This window comes from Vombatus ursinus, unplaced genomic scaffold (assembly GCF_900497805.2).
Source record: "Vombatus ursinus unplaced genomic scaffold, bare-nosed wombat genome assembly UNPS02006779.1, whole genome shotgun sequence".
Lineage (NCBI taxonomy): Eukaryota > Metazoa > Chordata > Mammalia > Diprotodontia > Vombatidae > Vombatus > Vombatus ursinus.
This window is the reverse complement of record NW_020946557.1, coordinates 573,176-595,511: the sequence shown is the minus strand read 5'-3', so window position 1 is coordinate 595,511 and position 22,336 is coordinate 573,176. Positions and strand designations below refer to the sequence as shown.

The 22,336-nt window shown below is 40.7% G+C and overlaps 1 protein-coding gene across 1 annotated transcript in view; it reads left to right on the top strand.

Annotated features, from left to right (window-relative positions):
- Nucleotides 1–11,731: 11,731 nt before the first annotated feature.
- The window catches only part of TRAF3IP2 (TRAF3 interacting protein 2), a 68,373-nt gene continuing 57,768 nt past the window's right edge, over nucleotides 11,732–22,336 (top strand). The window contains exon 1 of the mRNA XM_027848634.1: nucleotides 11,732–11,996. The gene's annotated coding sequence lies outside the window, so the exon portion shown is untranslated. The remainder of the gene's footprint in view (nucleotides 11,997–22,336) is intronic.

The following is a 22,336-nucleotide window of genomic DNA, read 5'->3' as shown; positions in this document are numbered from 1 at the left end:
GGACCACTTGTTAGGAATGTTGGAGAGGAGCTCCTGTTGGCCCAGATGATCCCTGAGGACTCTTCCAGAAATAAGGTTCTATGATACTCAGTTTCAAGAAGGAAAAATAGAATTGCTGAGGCAAACTCTAAAAAGTCATGGCCTAGAGGAGGAGGGGAAAGGGGGAAAAAGTATTTATTATGTGCCTACTATGTACCAGACACTGTGCTAAGTGCTTTACAAAGATTATCTTATTTGATCCTCACAATAACCTTGGGAGATAGGTGCTATTATTATCCCCATTTTACAGTTGAGGAAACTGAGTTAGACAAAGATCAAGTGACTTGCCCAGGATCACACTGCTAGTAAGTTGTCTGAGGCCAGATTTGAACTCAGGTCTTCCTGACTTCAGACCCAAGAAGCAACTAGGGATGTTTATAGAGGGCACAAAGGTTAAAGATAAACTGTGCCTAATCATTTAGGGTCAGCCCTGTACCCAAAGAAGAAATTGTGGAGCAATCTCAGATTCATCCTGGTTCCAGAATTATGCTTATCTTGATGGTTTTTCATAGTCTCAGTATAATAGAGGTCAAAGGGACTTCAGAGGTCATGTCTTCCAACCTGTGCCTGAACAGAAGCCACCTCTATGGTATCTCCACAACGCAGGCATTATGCCTCTCTATCTGAATACAGAACATGATGAAGAACTCACTACCTCCTGAGAAAGCTTCCTCCACTTTTGAACAGCTCTAATTGTTAGGGTGCTTTTCCTTAGGTTGAACTTAAATTTGCCTTTCTGCAAGTACCACTGTGGGGCTAAAGAGAACGAGCCTAGCTGCACTCCATATGCCACTTCTTTAAACACTGGAAGCTCTGACCTCTCTCCTGAATTCCAAGCCAACATTACCAAATGCCTGATAGATGGTTTCACCTAGAGATCTCAAAGTTAACATGTCAAAAACTCCTTCTCCAAAATTTTACTATTCTGCATCACCTGTCATCTCTCCCTTATATTATAGAAAGGGAACCAAGAACTGACTATTAATTTTATCTGTGTACTTGTCTAATATTTATCTAGTTCCCCTTACATATTTTTAACTTGGGAGTGGTTTATCTTAGATTATTAACTCACGGAGAGCATTCACCATATTCTGATAACTTTCCTTTGGTGACACCTGCACATATACCAATAATTCAAAGAAACAGGCCCATACAGACCTCACATAGATATCAGCCACATACTATGGACCCTTAGGCACAATACAAAGTGCTGGGGATATTTTGATTCTTCAATGGATTGGTGAACTTATCAATGTGGATAAGTGGTGCAGATTGCAGCCCATCCATTCCTCCTCATCCTATAAAACTCATGTCCATGTCTCTTATAAATCTAGGGCCTTCCTCTAGATCAGGATTCATAACCTTTTTGTGTGCCATAGACCCTTCTGATGGTCTGGAAAAGCCAATGGACTCTTCTTAAAATCATGTTTTTAAGTGCATAAAATAAAATACCTAAGATTATAGAAGAAACCAATTATATTAAAATGAAAATATAATTTTTCCCTCATTTAAGTTCACAAACTCCCTGAAAACTACCCATAGATCCCAAGTTAAGAACTCCTGTTCTGGAGCTCTTATTCTCTGGATACCAGTGGAGCACATGGACCACTGTCCCTTAGTTATTCCTTCTCTCCCTACATAACTGACTCATGTCCTTTTTCAGTTCTATAGCTCTCTGATGATGCTTTTATGCCACTTCTGCTCAGTTCTTCATTGGTAATATATTACAGATTATTCAGGCTCACCACACACTTCTCCATTTGGTCATTAGGTGGCTTCTTTAGGGATGGAGGTATTCTCTGAATGACAGTCATACATTATGAATGGAAAAATAGTCAATCAACTACTCAATCAATAATCTTTTAGTAAGTCTCTACTATGCACCAGGCAATGTATTACATACCAATATTAAAACAATGAACCTTTGTTTCAGTAAGAATGAAGTTCCTAAAAGTACTAGTTTCCCAAAGATAATTCAGCCCACTATCCTCCTCTTATTCCATTTTAGCTCCAATTTATAACAACAACAACAATAATAATAATAGCTAACATTTATGCAGTGCTTACTACAAGCCAGGCACTATGCTAAGTGCTTTATATAAATTATTATCTCATTTGATCCTCCCAACAAATCTGGGAGTTAGGTACTATTATTATTCCCACTTTACAGTTGAGGAAGCTGAGATAAACAGAGGCTAAGTGACTTGCCCAGGGTCATACAGCTAGTAAGTGTCTGAGGCCACATTTGAACTCAATTCTTCCTAACTCCAAGAACCAGCACTCTACCCACTATGGCATTTAGCTGTACATCTTTTTTTTTTTCAAGGTGCTAGGGAGATAGGGCAGCTAGATGGCACAGTAGATAAGAGCATTGGCCCTGGAGTCAGAAGGACCTGAGTTCAAATCCAGCCTCATACACTCACTAGCTGTGTGACCCTGGACAAGTCACCTAACCCTAACTGCCTCCAAAAAAAAAAAGTGCTAAGGATACAAAAATATTTTAATTTTTTGTCATTTTGGACAACAGCCCTTGCCTCCAAAAGGCTTACATTGTACTGGAGGGCTAAGACTAATACAAGATGTAGGATACAATGGAAGCAAAGAGATTCAAAAAAGGAACTCAGAAAATCTGAGGAGGGAGAGCACATTTTCACTTGAGGATATCAAAGAATGCTTCATGGAGAAGGTGAGACCTGACCTGCATCTTGAAGGAAGAGAAAGGAAACAAGAAATAAGCTGATCAACATTTATCCCCTATTCCAGGCATAGGGGATGGCCTGTGCTAATGCATGGAAAAAAAATACAAAATGTTGAGTTGGAGGAATAACTTTCAGAAAAAGGGTGATATAAAAGAAATAAAGCTGGAAAGGTAAATGAGAGTCAAATTTCAGGAGACCTAAAATGCCAGACTAAGAGTTTGTATTTTACCCTAGAGGTAGCCACTGAAAAAATGTTGACTAAGAGAGTGACATAGTCAGTTCTGTGCATTAAGAGGATTATTTTAGCAGTTGTATAAAGCACATATCTGATCACGGCACTGTTCTCTTCAATAAGCTACTGTGCCTCTCATTGCTTCTAAGATCAAATGTAAGTTTAGCTTTTAAATTTCTTTACACCATGGACCCAAATTACTTTTCCAAGCTCACTATACTTCACTCCCCTTCCTGCATTCTATGATCCAGTCAATTAGGCCATCTCTGTACCTTGGCTGTCTTTCACTTCTGGATTAGCCTCCTCACCTCCTCCTTTTCAAATCCCTTGTTTTCTTTTGGACATCACCAAAAATTTGTATTTATTTTGTAAATGTTAATTTATATGCATGTTGTCTTCCCCAATAGAATGCAAGCTCCTTGAAGACAGGCATTCTGCCATTTGTCTTTGTATCCTAGTATTGATCACGGTTCCTGGCACATAGTAGGCACTTCATAAATAAATGCTTGTTGATTGGAGAAGGAATAGAATGCACACAGTGACTGTGTATTAATGAGGAGGAGGGGACATATAATGTGGACAACAAACTGGATACATTTATGAGACTCAGCAACTGATTTGATGGGGATAAAGGAAAGGGTAGAATTAGGGACGATGGAGGATGGTAGTGCCATTAAAAAAAAAAAGGAAGTTGGAAGAAGGACAAGTTTATCAGAGAAAGATGATGAATTCATATAGGACTTGCTGAGTTTGGGTTCTGCCAAGTTAGCCAGGTACAGATGTGCAACAGGCAGTTAACAATGTAGGACTGGAGTTCAGAAACAATATTAAATCTTTTAGAGACAAATTAAGTGGTTACCCAACTCCTCTTAACAGATTTTTCAGGAAATCACAGCTAGCTCTCACTTAGCTAACAGGTATATCGGCCTTACAAGATTAAGGGAAAACGGGGCAACTAGGTGGGACGGTGGATAGAGCACTAGCCCTGGAGTCAGGAGGACCTGAGCTCAAATCTGGCCTCAGACCCTTACTAGCTGTGTGATCCTGGGCAAGTCACTTAAGCTCAATTGCCTCAAAAAAAAAAAAAAAAAGATTAGGAAAAACAAGATTTCAGAGCTGCCAGGAAAGTGATGCTCATTCCCTAAGAAATCAACCAACTTAAATCTTCCTCCCTAAGATGTTTAGAGTTCCATTGGCAAACAGACATTTGCGGAAGCTGGTGAAAGCCAAGCAAGGCACAAAGCTTCCCCCAAGGGTAGTGTCTAGACAGTTAACCTGTCTTGCTTATACCTAACATCTCCAAAGTAGAATTTGAAAGACTTGACAGTGCCTGGCACATAGTAGGTGCTGAATAAATGATGATTGATTGTCTGGAAAATATCTTCCACATCAATTGTACTGAAAGTGTCATCTTTAGAATGATTCCTTTGGGTCAAGATATTGTCTGCAAAAGGCTTCTATCAAATGCAAACATTTTCTCCTCAAAAGACTTCATGCCTATACAGAGCAGGAGACTGAACAGGGGCAGGGGGAGGGGGGAGAAGCTCTAAAGAGGGGTTGGACTAATGGCCTCAAGGTCCCTTCCAGCTCTAATCTATGATCCTATGAAGTATATTCACTACCTGGCTCTGTAACCAAACTCAACCACCTGATTTGTATAGGTAATTATAAAGTGTGGTCATTATAAAGTATTTAAAATACCACAGGAGTTTTAAGTGGTACTCTTGCCAGGACTAGCAATCATAAAAATGAGAGGTGAAAAGTCAAAGCTTATCCAGGGGCTGGCGGATGCTTCCATTGATTCCTTCAAGAGCCTACTTCAGAGGATCCTGCAGCAAGCAGAGAAGAGAGTTTCCTAGCACTTGGTCTAAATCTGTAGAGGGTTTTCCCCTGGCTGGCTTTTGCAAGAACAGTGAGTAATGCGAGGATTGAGCAAACACAAAAACTCCCAAAAGCTGAACTCTAGTTCTTGATCAGAGTCAAGGGTTGACTTTCATTAGGAGTTAAAGGATGGGTTGGTGTGTTTGTATGGTGCCTATCACCTTGGAAACTGAACCCATGTTAACAGCACATGGAGAATAGCCACCTTGTTTCCTGCATCCTTTTCCAACGGAGTGTTGCTAGGAGTTTCTCTGAGATGATTGTACTAAGAGTAACCTTGCCAAGAGCCTGAGTAAGTATGTAATAAAGACACAGATAACAGAGTGACTGTGTAAGCATAAGGTAGAGATGGGGTACAGACTGATTTCATTGATAGGGTAGAGATAGGGAATGGATTGTGATTTCATTGATAGAGGGACCTCCTGGATGAGGAAACTCCTTCTACCACTGTAGGTTGGCATTTTGTTTACAAATTATAATCTTAGAGAGTTGCTTAGAGGAGTAAGATGTTAAGTGACTAGACCAGGGTTGAACAGTCAATGGGTCAATATTATATTATGTAAATATTAAAGTAGGGAGGGAGAAACTGAGTTCTGAAGTTCCTTAAAGACAGGGTCCATTTGATATTCTCAGCAAAATATACATCGTACTATCAGGTCTTCGTGTGTTCAAAGACATGTTCCCCATGCCTTTGAGAGTTGGGAACATTTGTTACTTATCTCTTTCTCTCCCCAGTGCCAACAGAGTGCATTACACACAGAAGTTTGTAGAATGAATGCATGGCTAAGACACTCTTCTCCAAACAGTTTAATCCTGCAGTGCAACATTTACTTGGTTGGATTCAACAAATATTTATTGAGTGTTTGTTGGGTGTGGAGCACTGTGATAGGGGCTGGCGGAGATACAAACATTCCTGTCCTCTGAAACTTATAATTTCGTTGAGGAATTATTAATATACACTTTTCCTTTGATATCCTTTTATTCATGGGTAAGCTGGATTTAAGTGAGTCAGAGTTGCAAGAATTTGTCACCCTCACTCTCTCCTCCAGAGTCATCACAGTTCAGTGGCAGGACAAAATCAAGACAACTGGTGATGACTCAAGATGCAGTGGATCCCTTGGCATCTTCGATGTCTAACCAAGCTCTAAGCGCTCCATAGCACTCACTCCATAGCACTCCATAGCACCTGCTTCAGCTGCCTTCAACAAATCATTCTCATCCACACATTCCACCAGGGGAAGTCTTCACATGCTTGGGGTAGACACCCCCCTAACTCACCAACGGGTTTGAGGTCCCTTGGTTACCCTCAATCTGGTTTAGTACATAAACAGTTTGCCAGGGTGTGGCTGCTATGCATGCTACAGCTTCTTGGAGCCACAGGTGAGAGGTGGAACAGGTGGACACCAAAGGTGGAAAGCAGCCCTGAAAAGGGCTCGGCAGCCTTCACACCAGAGGTACTGGTCTTCCCTAAACACACCCTATACTCCATTAATATATACACAAATAACTGTAATGTAAAATTTTACCTATGTTGCATTACAGAATGTCAAAGTTGGAAGGGACCTTAGAGGCCATGTAGTCCAGACTATATCTGATTAAGAATTCCTTCTTTCACACTGTCAGTCAATGGTCAGTTAGCCTGAAGATCTCTGGTGAGAGAGAATGCTACCTCTGGAAGCATCCCATTCTATTCTGGGATGACTTTAACTGTGAGGAAAGCTTTCTATGCAGTTGAAATTCGCTTTTTTCCAAATTCTACTTATTGCCCCTGTTGCCTTCTAGGGTTAAGCAAGATAAGCTTAATCCCTTTTCCAATTGACAGCTCTTCACCCCTTGCATCCCCCTCTCCTTTTGTTGTCCAGTCATTTTTCAGTCATGTCTGACTTCTTGTGACCTCATTTAAGTTTTTCTTGGCAAAGATACTAGAGTGTTTTGCCATTTCCTTTCCTTTTCCAGCTCATTTACAGATGAGGAAACTGAGGCAAGCAGGGTTAAATGACTTGCCCAGGGTCAAACAGCTAGTAAGTGATGATGCCAGATTTGAACTCAGGTCTTCCTGACTCTAGGCCAGGCAATCTATTCACTGTGTCACCTAGATGTCATTCCTCTTTACACCTCTCCCCTATTCAGGTTGTTCCAGAACCCCACCAGAGAATAAAAACAGAAAGAAACCACCACCAAGCTCACCTTATCCTTTTGTCTTTCCCCTTACCTGGACTGCTTCACTGCTAATAGGATTGAAATGAGATGGAAGTGAAAAAGTCCATTTCTTCTCATAAGATGATCATTAGACCTTACCATCTTCCCTTCTACTAAGATCCTTCAGCCCTTAGCACCATCTTCCTTGTCTCCTCATCTTATTTATTCCAGTAACCAGCCTACGGACTTCTGAGCCTTTCCATCTATCCCACATGGGGACTCTGCCTCCTAGGATCTAGGACTTTTCCATCTGCCCTGCAGCTGAACTCTTTTTTATTTGTTATGTCCCCCAATTAGAGTGTGAGTTGAGAACATTAGTCTAGCTTTTTTTATTCATACCTCTAGCACTTACAACAGTGCTTGACACATAGTAAGTGCTTAATAAATGATTTTTTCATTCATTAATCCAAAGACTTGAAGACAGCTCTCATTCCCCCCCACATACTCCCAATCCTTCTCTTCTCCACGCTAAATATTCCCAGTTCCTTCAATGAATCTCCTTACGACATGGTCACCAGTCCCTTCACCATACTGATCTTCCTCTTCCGTACATTTTTCAGCTTGTCAATGACCACTGAAAAATGTGGAGGAGCCAACATGGAAGACAATATCCCAGATATGATTAAACCAGGTCAGAGAACTTTAGGATTATCATTGTAGACTCCATGCCTCTCTTAATTCAGGCTAAAGTCACCTGAGCCTTTTTTTGTTCCCACACCATACTCTGGCCTCATATGGAGCTTGTAGTCCACTAAAAACCTCAGGTTTTTTTTTTCACACAAATTATGTCTAGCCACACCATGTGCTTGTGAAGCTGATTTTTTAAAAAATCGTATATGAATTTCCATTGGTCTATTATATTTTACCTTATTGAATTTGGCCCCTTATTCTAACCCAGGGAAATTCAATCTTGCAGCTAGTGAGGTTTCCCAGTGATGAGTTGGGAAGGAAAGCATGTTGGAGAATGTCAGAGAAGTCCAAAAGCATGTACTTGATGGGAATAAGAGTTTTTAAATGTAGAAAATAAAAAACATAGGATTACAAAGGAAATCAATTATCCTGAAATTCAGTTATCAAAATATTTTAAAAAAAAGTTCTGAGGGCTTTAGATTAAGAACCCTTGTCTTGTCAGCCAAAATTTTTTTTTTAATCCTTACTTTGTCATTTAGTGCAGTAACTGTTCTTTCCATCTCCATGTCATCAGCAAATACAATAAGCATACCATCTATTCCTTCATCCAAGGCACTGGTAAAAATGTTAAACAGAGTTGGAGTAGCTAAGTGTCACAGTGGATAGAGCACTAGATGAAGGAAGATCTGATTCTGAATCCTGCCTGAATCACACTTATTAGCTGTGTGTTCCAAGCAAGTCACTTAACCTATCTCAGCTTCAGTTTCCAAATCTGTAAAATAGGGATAATAATAGTACTTACCTCTCAGGGTTGTTGCAGAGAATCAAATGAGATAACATATATAAAGTTCTTTGTAAACATTAAAGTGGTAAAGAAACATGATTATTATGTTGTATATATACCTAAATGTGCATAGGGCATTTCTCCATTAGAACATAAGCTTCTTGAGGGCAGGAACTTTTCTTTGTATCCTCCTTAACACAGTGCCTGGAATATAGTAAGTATTTAACTAATGCTTGTTGATTGATTGATATTGAATCATTAATGACTACCCTTTACATCCAGTTATTCAACCAGTTCCAAATCCACTTGTCTTATTACCTATCCCACATCTTTACCTCTTGTCTATGTGTTCTACTCTGGAGATGCCTAACGTGGAAACAAGCAACTGTGCTGAGGCAGATTGGCACAGGAGTGAGTCCCAAAGTCTCTGTGTAGAAAAGAAGGCACTTGGAGTGGCACAAGTGAACACAGAATCAGGTCTAGGGGTGGGAGAGGAGAGTGTGGTAATGACAACACAGATACTCTGTGCTTTGCTAAAGTCTAGGTACACATGAAAGCAAATTACCAAGTGCCGTGTGAGGTATGAGGAGGAAAAAGTCATTTTTGCTTCAAGGAGGAAATGGCATTTAGGCTCAGTCTTGGAGGCTGTGTAGGATCTCAATAAGCAACAGACAGGAATATGGGCAAAGTCATTTTAAACATAGGGAATGTCGACAGCAAAGATAAGAGGACACAGGATATAACTGGGGCACAAGAAATATGATTTGACTGGAGCCTGGAGAATATGGTAGGGAGGATGTAAGATAAGGACGGCAAGATAGGGTTGTATGTGATTGTGGGAGGGCTTCACAGGCCATGCCAAGGAGTTAAGGCTTTATTCAGTGGGTGACAGGGAGTCACTGAGGTATTCTCAACACCCAGCAATGTCAAGTGTTCCTGTATTAGCCACGAGTCTCCCAGGTTATTTTCCTGTAGCAGAATTTTATCCTAGGAGCTTTAAAAAAAAAAAAAAAAAGTGTTCTCTTACTGCTGTAGAACAGCTTAAGCATGAGGGGGATGTTACTGATGCTTATAAAGTCCTTGAAGACAGAAATCTTATCTTGTTCATCTTCCTATCCCCATAGAGGCAGCATCACTTAGTGGATAGAGAATTGGGCTCAAAGCCAGAAAGACCAGGGTTCAAGTCCCTGCTCTGACACATGTAACTGTGGGACCCTGGGCAACTTACATAACCTCAGTGCCCCTATGCAACTTTTAAAATTTTCGATTCAACAAACATTTATCAAGCACCTACTATGTGCCAGGCACTGTGATAAGTGCTGAAGATACAAATATAAGTTAAAAAAAAAAAGATAGTCCCTGACATCAAGGAGCTTAAAATCTAACATGGGAAGACAAGGAACAAAAGGAAGTTGAAAAGGATTGGGGGGAATGGTGCTGGCATGATGGAGAAGTCCAAAAAAGTCCAAAAGCAGTGCAGCTGGTGGGAACTGAGAAGACTGTGTTGAGGCCCTTTCTTAAACAGAGGCCCTGGAACCCATGGTCCTGCCCTCAGTCAGAGGGTCCAATCATAGGGACAGAAGGTACTGATGAGCTGTGAATACCCAGGCAGATTCAATCTTGCAGGATAATGAGATTTCCTAATGATGAGTTTGGAGATCAAGGGGCTAAGTCTTATTTTAAAGCACAGAAAAACCCAGTTTAGACTATCAGTAGGATACAATACAATCTCAAGAATTCGAACAAGGCCTAATCTATATAGATACAAACCTGGATAATGTAATAAGATAAAGGGTTTATACAGAAATATAGAGGCTCCAAATGTCCATTGCTTAAAGAAAAGGGCAGGAGAAGTCAAAAATCGGGAAACATCTTGCTGTATAGGATTCCTGCCTGAGAGTGCTCTGGGTGGCCCAAGAGGGCTGGCAATTCCAGGGAGTGGAAAGGCCCCCTTTTATTGGGCAAGTTTAAATAGCACAAGTGAAGTTGGGGTGAACCAGAGAGGGTCAGAGGTGACTGGTTATCTGAGATTGTATCTACTTAAGGCCAGAGCTAGGATTACTTACTCCCACATTTAAACCCAAGACCCCAACTTGCATTTGCCCCAATCCCTGACCTACACTGATGGAAGGAATTTCCTCACCTGGGAGTTCCTCATATCAATGAAATCACAGGTCCAGTCCTTATCCCAGAGACTTCATACAACTGTGGGCTTCTGAAGGACAAAGAACCATATATTCTTTATTTTGTTCAGTCTGCCTGCTATCACCTAAACCACAGGGGACACAGAGTAAAATTTAGATCTGGAAGGGGCCTTGTTGTTGTTGTTTAGTCTTTTGTTCTCAAAGAGGACCAATGACACCGGGAGGATGATTTATTGACTTGGAAATGATTTTAGCTAGAGATTATCTAACCAATCCAATCCCCTAGTTACATAGTCTCGGAGGCCCAGAGAGGTAACAATGACTTGCCAGAGATCACACACGTGTAAGAAGCGACAAAGCCCTAACCCTAACCCTAAATCCAGATGAGCTTTCCACTGCACCAAGTTGTTGACTGACTAAAAGAAGGGAAATTAAATGGATTTGATGAAAGACCAGGGAGATTCACTGGATTTTATGAAAGTGAACCAGGATGAAACCCGAGCTGAGCAACATAGCCTGAAAAGTACCTACAGATCCACTGACTTTTTCCATGTCTCAAATGAGGAACACTTCAGAATGGCTCTTTCTTCTGGAACTCAAGGAGCAAAGGTGTTTTGTTTTGTTTCGTTTTTAGTAAAATAAGCTTCTACAATATGAGTCTTTTTCATTTTATAGGATTCCATATTTAGAACTAGAAAGGACCCTAAATGTCCTCTGGTCCAGCCACCTTATTTTATAATGCCAAGGCTCAGAGAGCTGAGAGCATTTGCCCAAGGTCACACAGCTAGTAAAACTCTTCCAGGGATCCAGACCCAGCGCCTTTTACTCCAAATCCTCTTTCCCCATGAAACTCCTTTCCTTCCCATTGGGAGCCCTGAACCAATTGATAACAATAATTAACCGAGGCCGAACCACAATTAACCAGGAGGGCTTCCCCTGGAAGCTGTGACCTAGAGGGAGTTGCCACGGCCACTTAAGTCCCAGTGGCATTCCTCCACTCGGCTTCTTTAGTCCTGGACGCCTAGGGGAAGAGGAAACCTAATTGGCCACTGGACATTTCTAGTCCATGAAAGAGGTTTCGGTTTTAAGAAATGAAGTGACTTTGCTGTAAGTTCACTCCCCCACAGGAAAATATTGAGACAGAGCTTTCTAGTTCTCAGTTGTGATTTGCATATAACTTCCACTTCCTGATTCAAAGCCTGTTCTGCAACTTACCTGAGACTAGACAGGACAGGGAGAGAAAGAGAGACAAAGAGAGACACCTAAAGCTATCCAAACCCTGAGGACGGTGTAAGAAGTGACAGGAGGAGGGAGAAAGGGGGACCCTCCTCCCTTTGCCTCTTCCCCTCCCCTGGGCTCTGCCAGGCTTCGTCCATCCTGATTCTAAGGTGAGTTGTTTCAAGATCGCTGCTGCCCTGCCTGATCTTGTTTCCAGCCACTGACCCACTTTTAAAAAAATGTGTTTTTCTTCCTCATCTCTTGAAACGGCCTGTCTCCTTTGCCCATCCCCTTTTCCTCCCCACCCTTTATTTTTCTGGCTTTGGTTTAGAAAAAGAACAGCACAGTGAATCTTTCCCTCTCCTGCTTGAGTGTTACTTGGTGGTTTAGAATTTCAATCAACGAGGCAAAAATTAACTCTTTGGGGGGAAGCAGGACTCTTTTCTCAAATTTAGGGTTTTGCCTGGGAAAACATGTTTTGGGAACCTGGTGTTCCCACAATAAGATGACAGATCTCCATTTGTCCTGAGAAGAGAGCTAAGACTGGCAAAAGTTAAGTCGCTGGCCTCAGGCCACAGGACACGTCAATGGCAGTGCTGGGAAGACGGTTCCCAAGTTTTCTTGCATCCCTGTTTCAAAGCTGAGAAAAATCCACACTTGCTTAGGCCAGGCAGCTTCTCCCAATTTTCAATTAGTTGGTGGGCTGGTGTGTTTTCCTTCAATAAGCCATTCATTTCCTGGCTCTAAAAAAGAACCTTTAGGGAAAACTAGTACAGAAGTGCTATCCTGGATCTCAGAAGCTAAACCCAGACTAATGTTCTCCAGTGTTCTGTACTTTGTGGGAGGTCTCTTTAGTACTGGCACATAAAAGACCACCCCCACCCCGAGAAGCACACAACCACCAAAAAGAAATTAAGTTGTATTAGATCAGGGATAGCTAAGATGGATGGCCATAGCAGCAGCATAATTATTTCGTGTCTTTTAATGATGTCTCCCCATAAGCTACCTGGGTCACATTGTTTTGGTAATCCCCACAGTGCCTGGTACCACTATCATTCCACAGAATAAATGGATTCTTTTATTGTGCGTTATACTGAATAAATTCTAAGTTCCTTGAGAGTAGCAACTGTTTATTTTATTTTGTATTCCCAGCACCTAGCACAATGGCTTTCACACAGCATGCACTTAATACATGCTTGTTGAAGTAGAGAGTAAGTGCTCCATAAATGCTTAGACCGCAGATTGTAAAATCCCATCTGGGATTTGTAGGCAAATGAGAGGGATGGATATTGGAGTGACAAGAGTGGGTATAAGGGATGGAGGCTTAGAAGGGAAGGAAAAAACATTCATATCTTCATTTGTTTTCTGTTTCCTCTTCCACTGAGGTTTCTCTCTGCTGCTTCGCCATTGATTCACCCACTTTTACCAAAAACATTTGTAACAAGGGCTGGGGGTGTCAGGACACAGAACTCAGCTGTGTCCCCCAGAAGGCTCTTGTGGTTCTGGCATGACTTGTGGGGCCAGGGTCAGAAAATACGGACTGGAATAGAAAAGAGAGAGGATTTTATGGACTTTGTTTAGGAAAAAAAATCATTTTATAGTTCCCACTGTCTAAAGAGAGGCAAGTGCTGTCCAGAAGACTCATTGGCAAACTTAGCAGCTGAGAATTACAGAGCAGCTGAAATTTCTCTTTTCTGGGGGTAATAAATGTTTGTGACACCTTTAATATCCTCAGAAAGGAAACTACAAAACACATCCTGTACACTCTCTAGGTTGACAAAATGTGATTAGAAACCCTGTTTGATGACATAAAGAATACTTAATGCTATCCAGGCAACAATTTCTTTCTTTTCTTTTTCCCCCCTCCCCCAACCCTCTTGTGTTTCTGGCAACTGCCAGCAGGCATCAAAAATGAAATTCAGAATAGGCTTATGCTGAATGAGATATGCCGGCCCTTCAAGAGGCCTTTTATGATTTTTCCAGTTCCTAGAGCCCTCCTCCCCCAATCACTGTGTACTTATTTAGTAGATAGCCTATATTTACTTATCAGTTATTATAGTCTATCTCCCCACTAAAATGAAAACTCTTTGAGGGCACAGACTGTGTTAAGACATTCTAAATACATTCAAATCCTTCTGTCTTTGAATCTTCAGAGCCCAACCCAGTACCTAGAACATACCTTAATAAATAAAGGTTTATTGGTTGATTGACTGATTGACTGATGGAAACTGGCATCAGTTCCCTTTCTAATCCATGCCATGTTTATGGCTTTGAAGGGTACAGGTTTTAGGATGTTTTTGTTTTCTTTTGGGGTTAGATGGTGGGGGGATTCTGAGGTTTTCAAGGATGCATCGATTGAGATGAGTTTTTGGATTTTACAGTCAAATACTAGGGCATCATTATCAAACACTGGGTTAAATATTGCTCAGCTGCCAAGACAGCTTTGATTCCCAAATGTCACAACACAATCCTATCTTTATGGTGCTGCTGGCCCAAATCAGCCAGCTGAGAAAGCATTGTCAGACTCTTAGTAATATGGCTGCTGCCCTTCTTTGCAGGCCACCAGTTCAGCTAACAAGGAAGGTAACCTTGGGCATTTCAGAAAAATTTGGGAGGGGAAATGTATTTAGGGCTAAGATGCTCACTGTGTAGGGACATTCCTAGCAGCTTATTTCACCGGGGGTTTCTGTCAGGATTCATGAGTTACTATTCCTACTACTAACTACTGCTACTTCTACTACCACTCCTACTACTGATAATAATAATAATAATAATAATGATAATGATAATGAGCAGTTTGAGAGACAACATGATGTCTTGGATTGACAGCTGGGTTCAAACCCTCCCTATAAAACATAGTGACTTTGTGATCATGGGAAAGTCACTTAACCTCTCAATGACCAGGGAAACTAAGACTCCATGTGGATCTTCATTAGTATAAGTTTTCCTCAACTGAGAATATGCCATACAGATGAAAACACAGGTTCAGACCTCCCTTCCCCAACTAGTAAAACAAAACAAAACAAAAATAAGTTTAGCACTTAACATTTAAAAAAAAAATGCTTTCCTCACAACAACCCTGTGAGATAGGCAGGTTCAGAAAAGTTGGATATGTTGCCTGGGGTCACATAGGTTGTAATTTCCTCTTTCTATGGTTCTCCTTCAAACCCTGTACTTATAACCAGTACTCATACAATTGGCAATCAGGAAGAGAAGCCAATCTAGGAAGATAATAGAGAGATAGTGAGCCCAAGGGATAGAAAAAGTTAGTGTTTGTCAAGATCTTTGAAAATGAAAAAGGAAGAGAAGAGAATTCACAATATTTGGGAATTCTCTTTTAATAGAGGAGACAGAGAGAGAAAAGGGAGAGATACTGTATTTAGCTGGTCTGAATTAAGTTTGTTTTTTTACATGTTGTTGAACGTGAAACAGGACGATCCTTTGAATTTGCATCAGTTTTCTGCTACAGGAAATCTTGCATTCACTTTTTAAAGCATAGATAAACTGCAAACATCAACAGCAAAATAATGTGACCAAAAACAAGACACATTAAATGATGTGTTCCTTCCTAATGGAAGAAAACACAGTGCCTGATAAATCATAAATGCTATATAAATGTTAGCTATTATTAATGAATCAATCAATCTAGCATTGATTAAGCTCCTTTGTCGTTCAGTATTTGTCACGTCCAACTCGTCATGACCCCATGGACCATACTGTCCGTGGGGTTTTCTCAACTGAGGTACTGGAGGGGTTTGCCATTTCCTTCTCCAGTGGATTAAGGCAAACAGAGGTGAAGTGGTCTGAAGTAGCCCAGGGTCTGAAGTAGCATTTGAAGTCAGGTCTCTACTGAATCATCTAGTTGCTCCTAATGTGTGCTTAGTAGGCTCTGGGAATGCAAAGACAAAAGTGGAACAATTCCTGCCCTCAAGGAGCTTACATTCTAACAGAGAGACAACCCCAAGTCAAATATCTGGTTATTTTTTTTTAATTAACATAACCCCACTGCTTCTCTGTGATGTGTAACAATTGTATTAGGAAGGTTTTTCTTCAGGGTCTCTCTCATGAACTCCACGCTCATCGGCCCTACGATAGTTTCAGCTTTCTGGCTGCTCTTCTATCTTCTGATGCATCTCAAGTCCACTATTCCTTCCATATTTTGCCTAGATTCACCTCTCTCCAGTTGCTCGTGTGTGTTCTTGCACCTGCATACGTACTAATGTGTATGAGCACAGGTCATGAAGAAGAGGTTGGGGAGAAGACAACTGAAAGGCGTTTAGAGAGTGGGCGCTTTCATGAGCCTTCATCCCAGTCTGTGGCTGGGACCTTTCTGTTGTACCCTTGGGGCTTCAGTGTTTGATTGGGGAGCTGATGCCAAGCAGTGCTGAGGTGATAGAGCATTGCCACAATATCTCTGCCTTCTCCACCACCTACTCCACTGCCCTCCCTCCATTCCCCAACCACGGCATGTTTGGCTACTGGCAGATACTTTGTGTATATGCATGAGTGTGCATGCAGGCACATATTTGGGTTCAGTCATGAGAGTTATTTGCCCTAGGTGGCTTGGCTGTATTCTGCCAAATTATTTCCTAACTCCAGGAATTTCCAGCATTCCATTCCTCCATCCTTTTGATTTTGACTTTTAGCTAAATGGTCCTCTCCAAACTTGAGGTTTGTTCTCTTCTTCCTCCCCCACTCATCTTGTCCTCCTTTATCTAGAGTGTTTGCTGTTTCCAGAACTTGCCTTTCCATCTCCTTCTTTCATGCCTTTTCTTTTCACATGCCAGAAAGACATTCTCTCCTTGTCTTGGCCTCTTACAATCCTTAGCTTTCTTGAAGGCTCAAGTAACTACCTTCCCAAATCCCCCTCACAGACTTTCAGCTACAGTTTTTTAATGTCTCGCTTTTTCTAACAACTAACACTATTCCGTGTATACAGGTGGGGCTTAATCAATGCTCTGTTGAATTGAATTGAACACATATATTAGTTTTAGCTTTTTTTTCTGACTGTTTGTGGCCAATTAGCAAAGAAATGTTGTCAGTTCGTTCCTTGTACCCTCCAGCTCCCACACTCTAAGTTTCAAAAAGATGCCCAAAGCCAATTGAATTTAGAGCAAGTCATTGCACTGGGAGAATTACTGAGCATGATTTTTTTTTTCCAAAAGGGCAGTTAGGGCTCCCTTGGCTCCAATGCTTGCCACTATTTCAAATCCTCTGGCAAGCAAAACGGAAGAACTTCTTCGTCTGGGAAATTTTGCAAGTAATGTTGGAAGTATTTGTTCACTAGAGTTTGACTCTTGGCCAAGCAGTTCACTCAAAACCAGGCCTCCTCAATTATTTACCGAGAAGACCAATGCTATAAAGTTTGCATACATTTGGGGGAGGGGATGAGAGGCACTGAGTATTAGTAGTTTTATTTTATTATTTTTTTATTAGCAGAGTTTTAAATGATTTTTTTTATCCCTGGTTCTTAGAAACCTTCTTATAAAATATCTCTCACTACTAGCCAAGTGAGACATTTAAAAACTGTAGCTGAAATTCTGACAAAAGTCAGATAGATTTTTGGACCTTCCTAATAGCAATCTTGAAACATATGTAAATCTATATAAAACTGAGCTACATGTGTTGCTTGTGTTAACATAAGAACCACCTACCTGATCAGAAGCCATATAGATTTCAAAGGACTCTTACACTCTATCGCTGACCAAAAAAAAAAAGAAAAATCAGATACCTCAAGCAGCTGTTGAAATCGAGCTTTTTTTTTTTCCTTCTGATTGCTTAGGAATCAGTTCTCCAGCTTATTAATCATCCAGGAGCCTCACTCCTGCTCTTATTCCATTTAATTATTATACTATTTATCTTCTTTCAGATACTTCACACCTTCATTAAATTCAGCCCATCTTTGCTTCACAAGCCCCTGGAAACCTTCCCCTAACTAAGCCCCCAAACCATTTATTGGCACCCTTTGTTTGCAGTCTGTCAACCGGTTTTCAATTTATTTTGAATTCAGTTTATGATTAAAATTTAATGAGTCCTAATCAAATCCCTTTTTTCAAATCAAGGTTCTGCAGTCTCATCGTCTACCTTTACTATAATACTACAAAAGACCATGGGCCATGTGCATTATAGCTTCCATAGCCTCAAGTTCAATGGTTTCCAAAATTTTTTACCCCGTAACTCCTCAGGGGAAGCGTGCTGAAGTGGAGAGAAGGCTAGTTTTGTAGGCAGGAAGACCTGGGTTCAAGTTTTACCCTTGACAAACCAGTTGCTAGCTTATAGGCAAGTCACTTAATCTTTTAGTGTTCCAGGAAACCATCTAAGGGAAAGAATGGATTAAGTATTTACAAAGTACCTGCTACATACACCGTGCTAAGCACTTTTACAAAAATTGTCTCATTTGATCCTCATAACAATCTTGAAAAAGGTAGGTGCTGTTATTATCCCCATTTTACAGTTGAGGAAACTGAGGCAAAGAGAGGTTAAGTGACTTGCGAAGGGTCATACAGCCAGTAAGTGTCTGAGACTGGATTTGAACTTAGATCTTCTTGAATTCAGTCCTAGAGCGCTATCTATTGAGCCAACTAGCTGCCTCTAAGAGCAATGAGTTATAGGAATTGTTGATCTCCATTGGTGAACAGTTTGCTCACTGAGAGATGCCCACACCAATGAAATTCATAGGACCAGATGCCCCCCAAAAAAACTCTTACAGGGTTTATTTAATTCTTCATAGATACTACCAAATATCTTATCAACTGGACACTCTTCTGACCCATATCCTTAGTTCTGTGAGTCAGATTTCATCAATATGGGGCATACCTCGCTCCCACAGGTGTGTAAATGGTCATCTAAAAATGCGTTCTAATCCTGGGCAAAGGGCCTTTCTCTGATCTAGATTTCTGGAGACAACTAGGTGGTGTAGTGTCTAGAGAACTGGGCCTGGATTCAAGGAAGATCTGAGTTCAAATCCAGCCTCAGATACTTACTAGCAGTGTGACTCTGGGCAAGTCACTTGTTTGCCTCAGTTTCCTCAACTACAAAATGGGGTAATAATACCTGCCTTGGAGGATTATTGTAAGGATCATATGGGATATTTGTTTTTTAAAAAAGTGCCTAGCATAGTGCAAAGCACTATGCTACATACTAGATGCGATATAAATGTTTATTCTCTTCCCCACTTAACCGCTTTCTGCCTCAGTTTCTTAATCTGCAAAATGGGTACCTACTTCCCAAGGTAATTGTGAGATTCAAATAAGATATTGGTAATGCACTTTGCAAACCTTTGTGATATTTAAAAAGTTTGACAGACATAATTTCTGGCTAATTTAATAATTTTATTAATAATGTCAGCATGCTTATTAATAAAAGGATGGTCATTTGGCCATCTTTCTCTTAGACCAAAGACAATTACGGCTGCAGGCTTATGGCTGATATGGCCTTTGGAAGAGGGGTGTTCCTGAGGGTGGCAATCAACTCTGATTGGTTAACAATTAAAGACAGAATGAATATTATATTATATTCATATATTATATGAACAGACTATCTCTATACCCAGACTGTCCACAGCTTCGGGCGATCTACTCAAAGAATTTATCCCCACCCAAACCTGACTAGAATACAATGGCTTCCCCACCTGGGTGGGGTCTGAACAACATTGTAAACAAAGTTAGTCCAATCTCAATATCAGTAATGTCCTTCAAGAAACTGAACTTTTGAAATCAGGACTTTAGAAAAAGGGGGAACACCCTGGATCTCCCCAAATCGTTGGTTATTAATAATCATTTTTTTCACCTTAAAGTACTTTATAAATGATATTATATTGTGACATTATATAGATACCTGTGAAGCATAAGAAATACCCAGTGATTATCCCTCACTCTCACTATATGGCTAGCCTATCTTACCCTTTACTCCCCCCCCAAAAAAAAGTAGTATAGGATTTCACTGTTGCTAAAGGTTAATTTTTAAAAATGAGTAGATTCTCATGCATGTCATAGATTTTTCACCATTATCTAGACTATCTCTTTTACCAGCAATCTCTTAATTACCAAATCAAATGGTTTTTTCTCAAAACTCATACTTCTTGACTTCTCTGACACTATTATACTTCCCCTCTCTACTCACTCCTTTCTAGGTTTCTGTGACACCTGTCTCTTCTGGTTCTCTTACCTGTTTGGCTCAGTCTCCCTCCTCCAGGTTATGCCCATTAACCATAGATGCCTCCCAAGGGTCATGCTGGTCTCTTCTCTCTATTCTAACTTGTTTGGTTTATCTCATCAACTTCCCAGAGTGCAACTGTCCTCTCATTGGAGATGGTTCTCAGATCCATTTGTCTAGCTCTAACCTCTTTTCTGAGCTCCTTTCTCAGCTCTCCAACTGCCTCTTCAATAACTCAAATTGGATGTTCTGTAGGCATCTCAAACTCAACATGTTCAAAAGTTGCCTCAATATCTTTCCCCCCGAAACCTTTTCCACTTTCCAACTTCCCTGTTTCTGTCAATGGTGCCATCACCCTCTCATTCGTGCAGGCTCATCTATAATGTCAGCTTCAACTTCTTACTATGCTCAACTCACCTATTTAATATGTTGTCAAATCTTGTTATTTCTACCTTATACATACTACCTTATACATTCTACCTTATATGTATACATCTGATATATACATCCCCTTCTCTCCATTCACACAGTCAACACCCTGGATCATTCTTGGACTACTGCAATAGTCTTCTGACTGGTCTCCCTGAGTCTTTTTTTTTTAATCAATTACCAGGCCCAGATGAAATGCTTATCAAATTAGCAAATAATCAATCAATCAACAAGAATTTATTGAGCACCTACTATGAGTGCCAGGTGACCCAATGGATAAAGTGCTGGACCTAGAGTCAGGAAGACTTATTTTCCTCAGTTCAAATCTGGCCTCTGACACTTAGTAGCTGTGTGACCATAAGCAAGTCACTTAATGCTGTTTGTCTCAGTTTCCTCAACTATAAAATAAGCTGGAAAAGGAAATGGCAAACCACTCCAGTATCTTTGCCAAGAAACCCCCATCACAAAGAGTTGGATTATGACTAAAAATGACTGAACTGAACTGAACTGAACTATGGTCTAGGAACTGGGTTGGGCACTAGAGATAAAAACACAAAGAATAAATCCATCCCTACCTTCAAGAAGCTTATATTCTAATTCTAATGATACAAATCTGGAGAGGATGGCTAAAACAGAGGATGGCAGAAACAGGATTCTAAAAAGATGTCAACAGGCTAGAAGACTGGATGAAATCTAATATAATCACATTGATGGTGATAAATGTAATCTCATACTTGGATTTGAAAAAAAAAAACCAAGTTTGAGACTGAGGAGTCATGGCTAGACAGCAGTTTAAAAGATCAAGAGGGTTCAGTGGACTGCTAGCTCACTATGAGTCAGCTTGGTGATGTGGCATCCAAGAAAGTTAATGCAATCTTAGGCGTCACTAAGAGAGATGCCTCTTCAAAGAAAGGTTTGGACCATCTCTGATTGGACCATCTCTATGGTAATGTGTTAAATTCTGTGTGCTACATTTTAGGATGAACAATGATAAATTAGAGGGTTTCCAGAGAAGCGCAACTGGGAAGATAAGATCCTAGAAATCAGATAATATATGAGTTGTCTGAAGGAACCAGAAAACTATACATTTGGGAAGGGAGAAAGGGAAGGAAGCGTGACAGCTCTCTACAAGTATCTGAAGGACTGCCCTGTGGAAAGGAAGTAGACTTGAGCTTGCCTGTTCATAGGATCTTTAACCTCAATGAGGCATTTGGGTGAATTGCCCATTGGGGAATGGACAGTTTCTCACACAGTAACTTACATTGCTATCTGTCCCAAAACGATTTCTGTATCTCCAGTAATACACATTCCTGCATATGGTTCTGCCCTTTCCTCTGTTTTGGGTCCCAGGTTTTTGCAACAGTCCTATAACTGGTTTCCTTGGTTCCTGGATCTTTTACCTCAAACCCATCACTCCTCCTGGAAACCACTAACACAGTAATTTTTCTAAAATAATACCTTCCTTTTGTCACTACTCCTGCTCAAAAATCTACAATGGATTCCTCTTGCCTGCTACAACCAAAATCTTCTGCTTTCCTGGCTTTCCAGGAACTTTGTAATCAGGTCCCATTCTACATATTCATCTCAGTGTGGAGCACTGGTGTTCTACAGTCAAGAAGACCTAAGTTCAAATCCAATCTCAGTTACTTATTCAGCATGTGGTCCTGGGAAAGAAAACCTCTCCGTACTTTATGGTCCTCATCTGTAAAAGGAAGGATTGGATTTAATGGCCTCTATCCCTCACATCCCTCACATCCCAAGAGTTTACCACAATAGTTCCTTCCCACTCTGAATCTGTGACCCTATCAACTTTATTTCCCTATCTCTGGTACATACCCTCTGAGTCAGTAAGGCTGGATAACTCACTGTTGTTGTTCAGTCATTTTCTGCCATGTCTGACTCTTTGTGACCCCATTTGGGGTTTTCT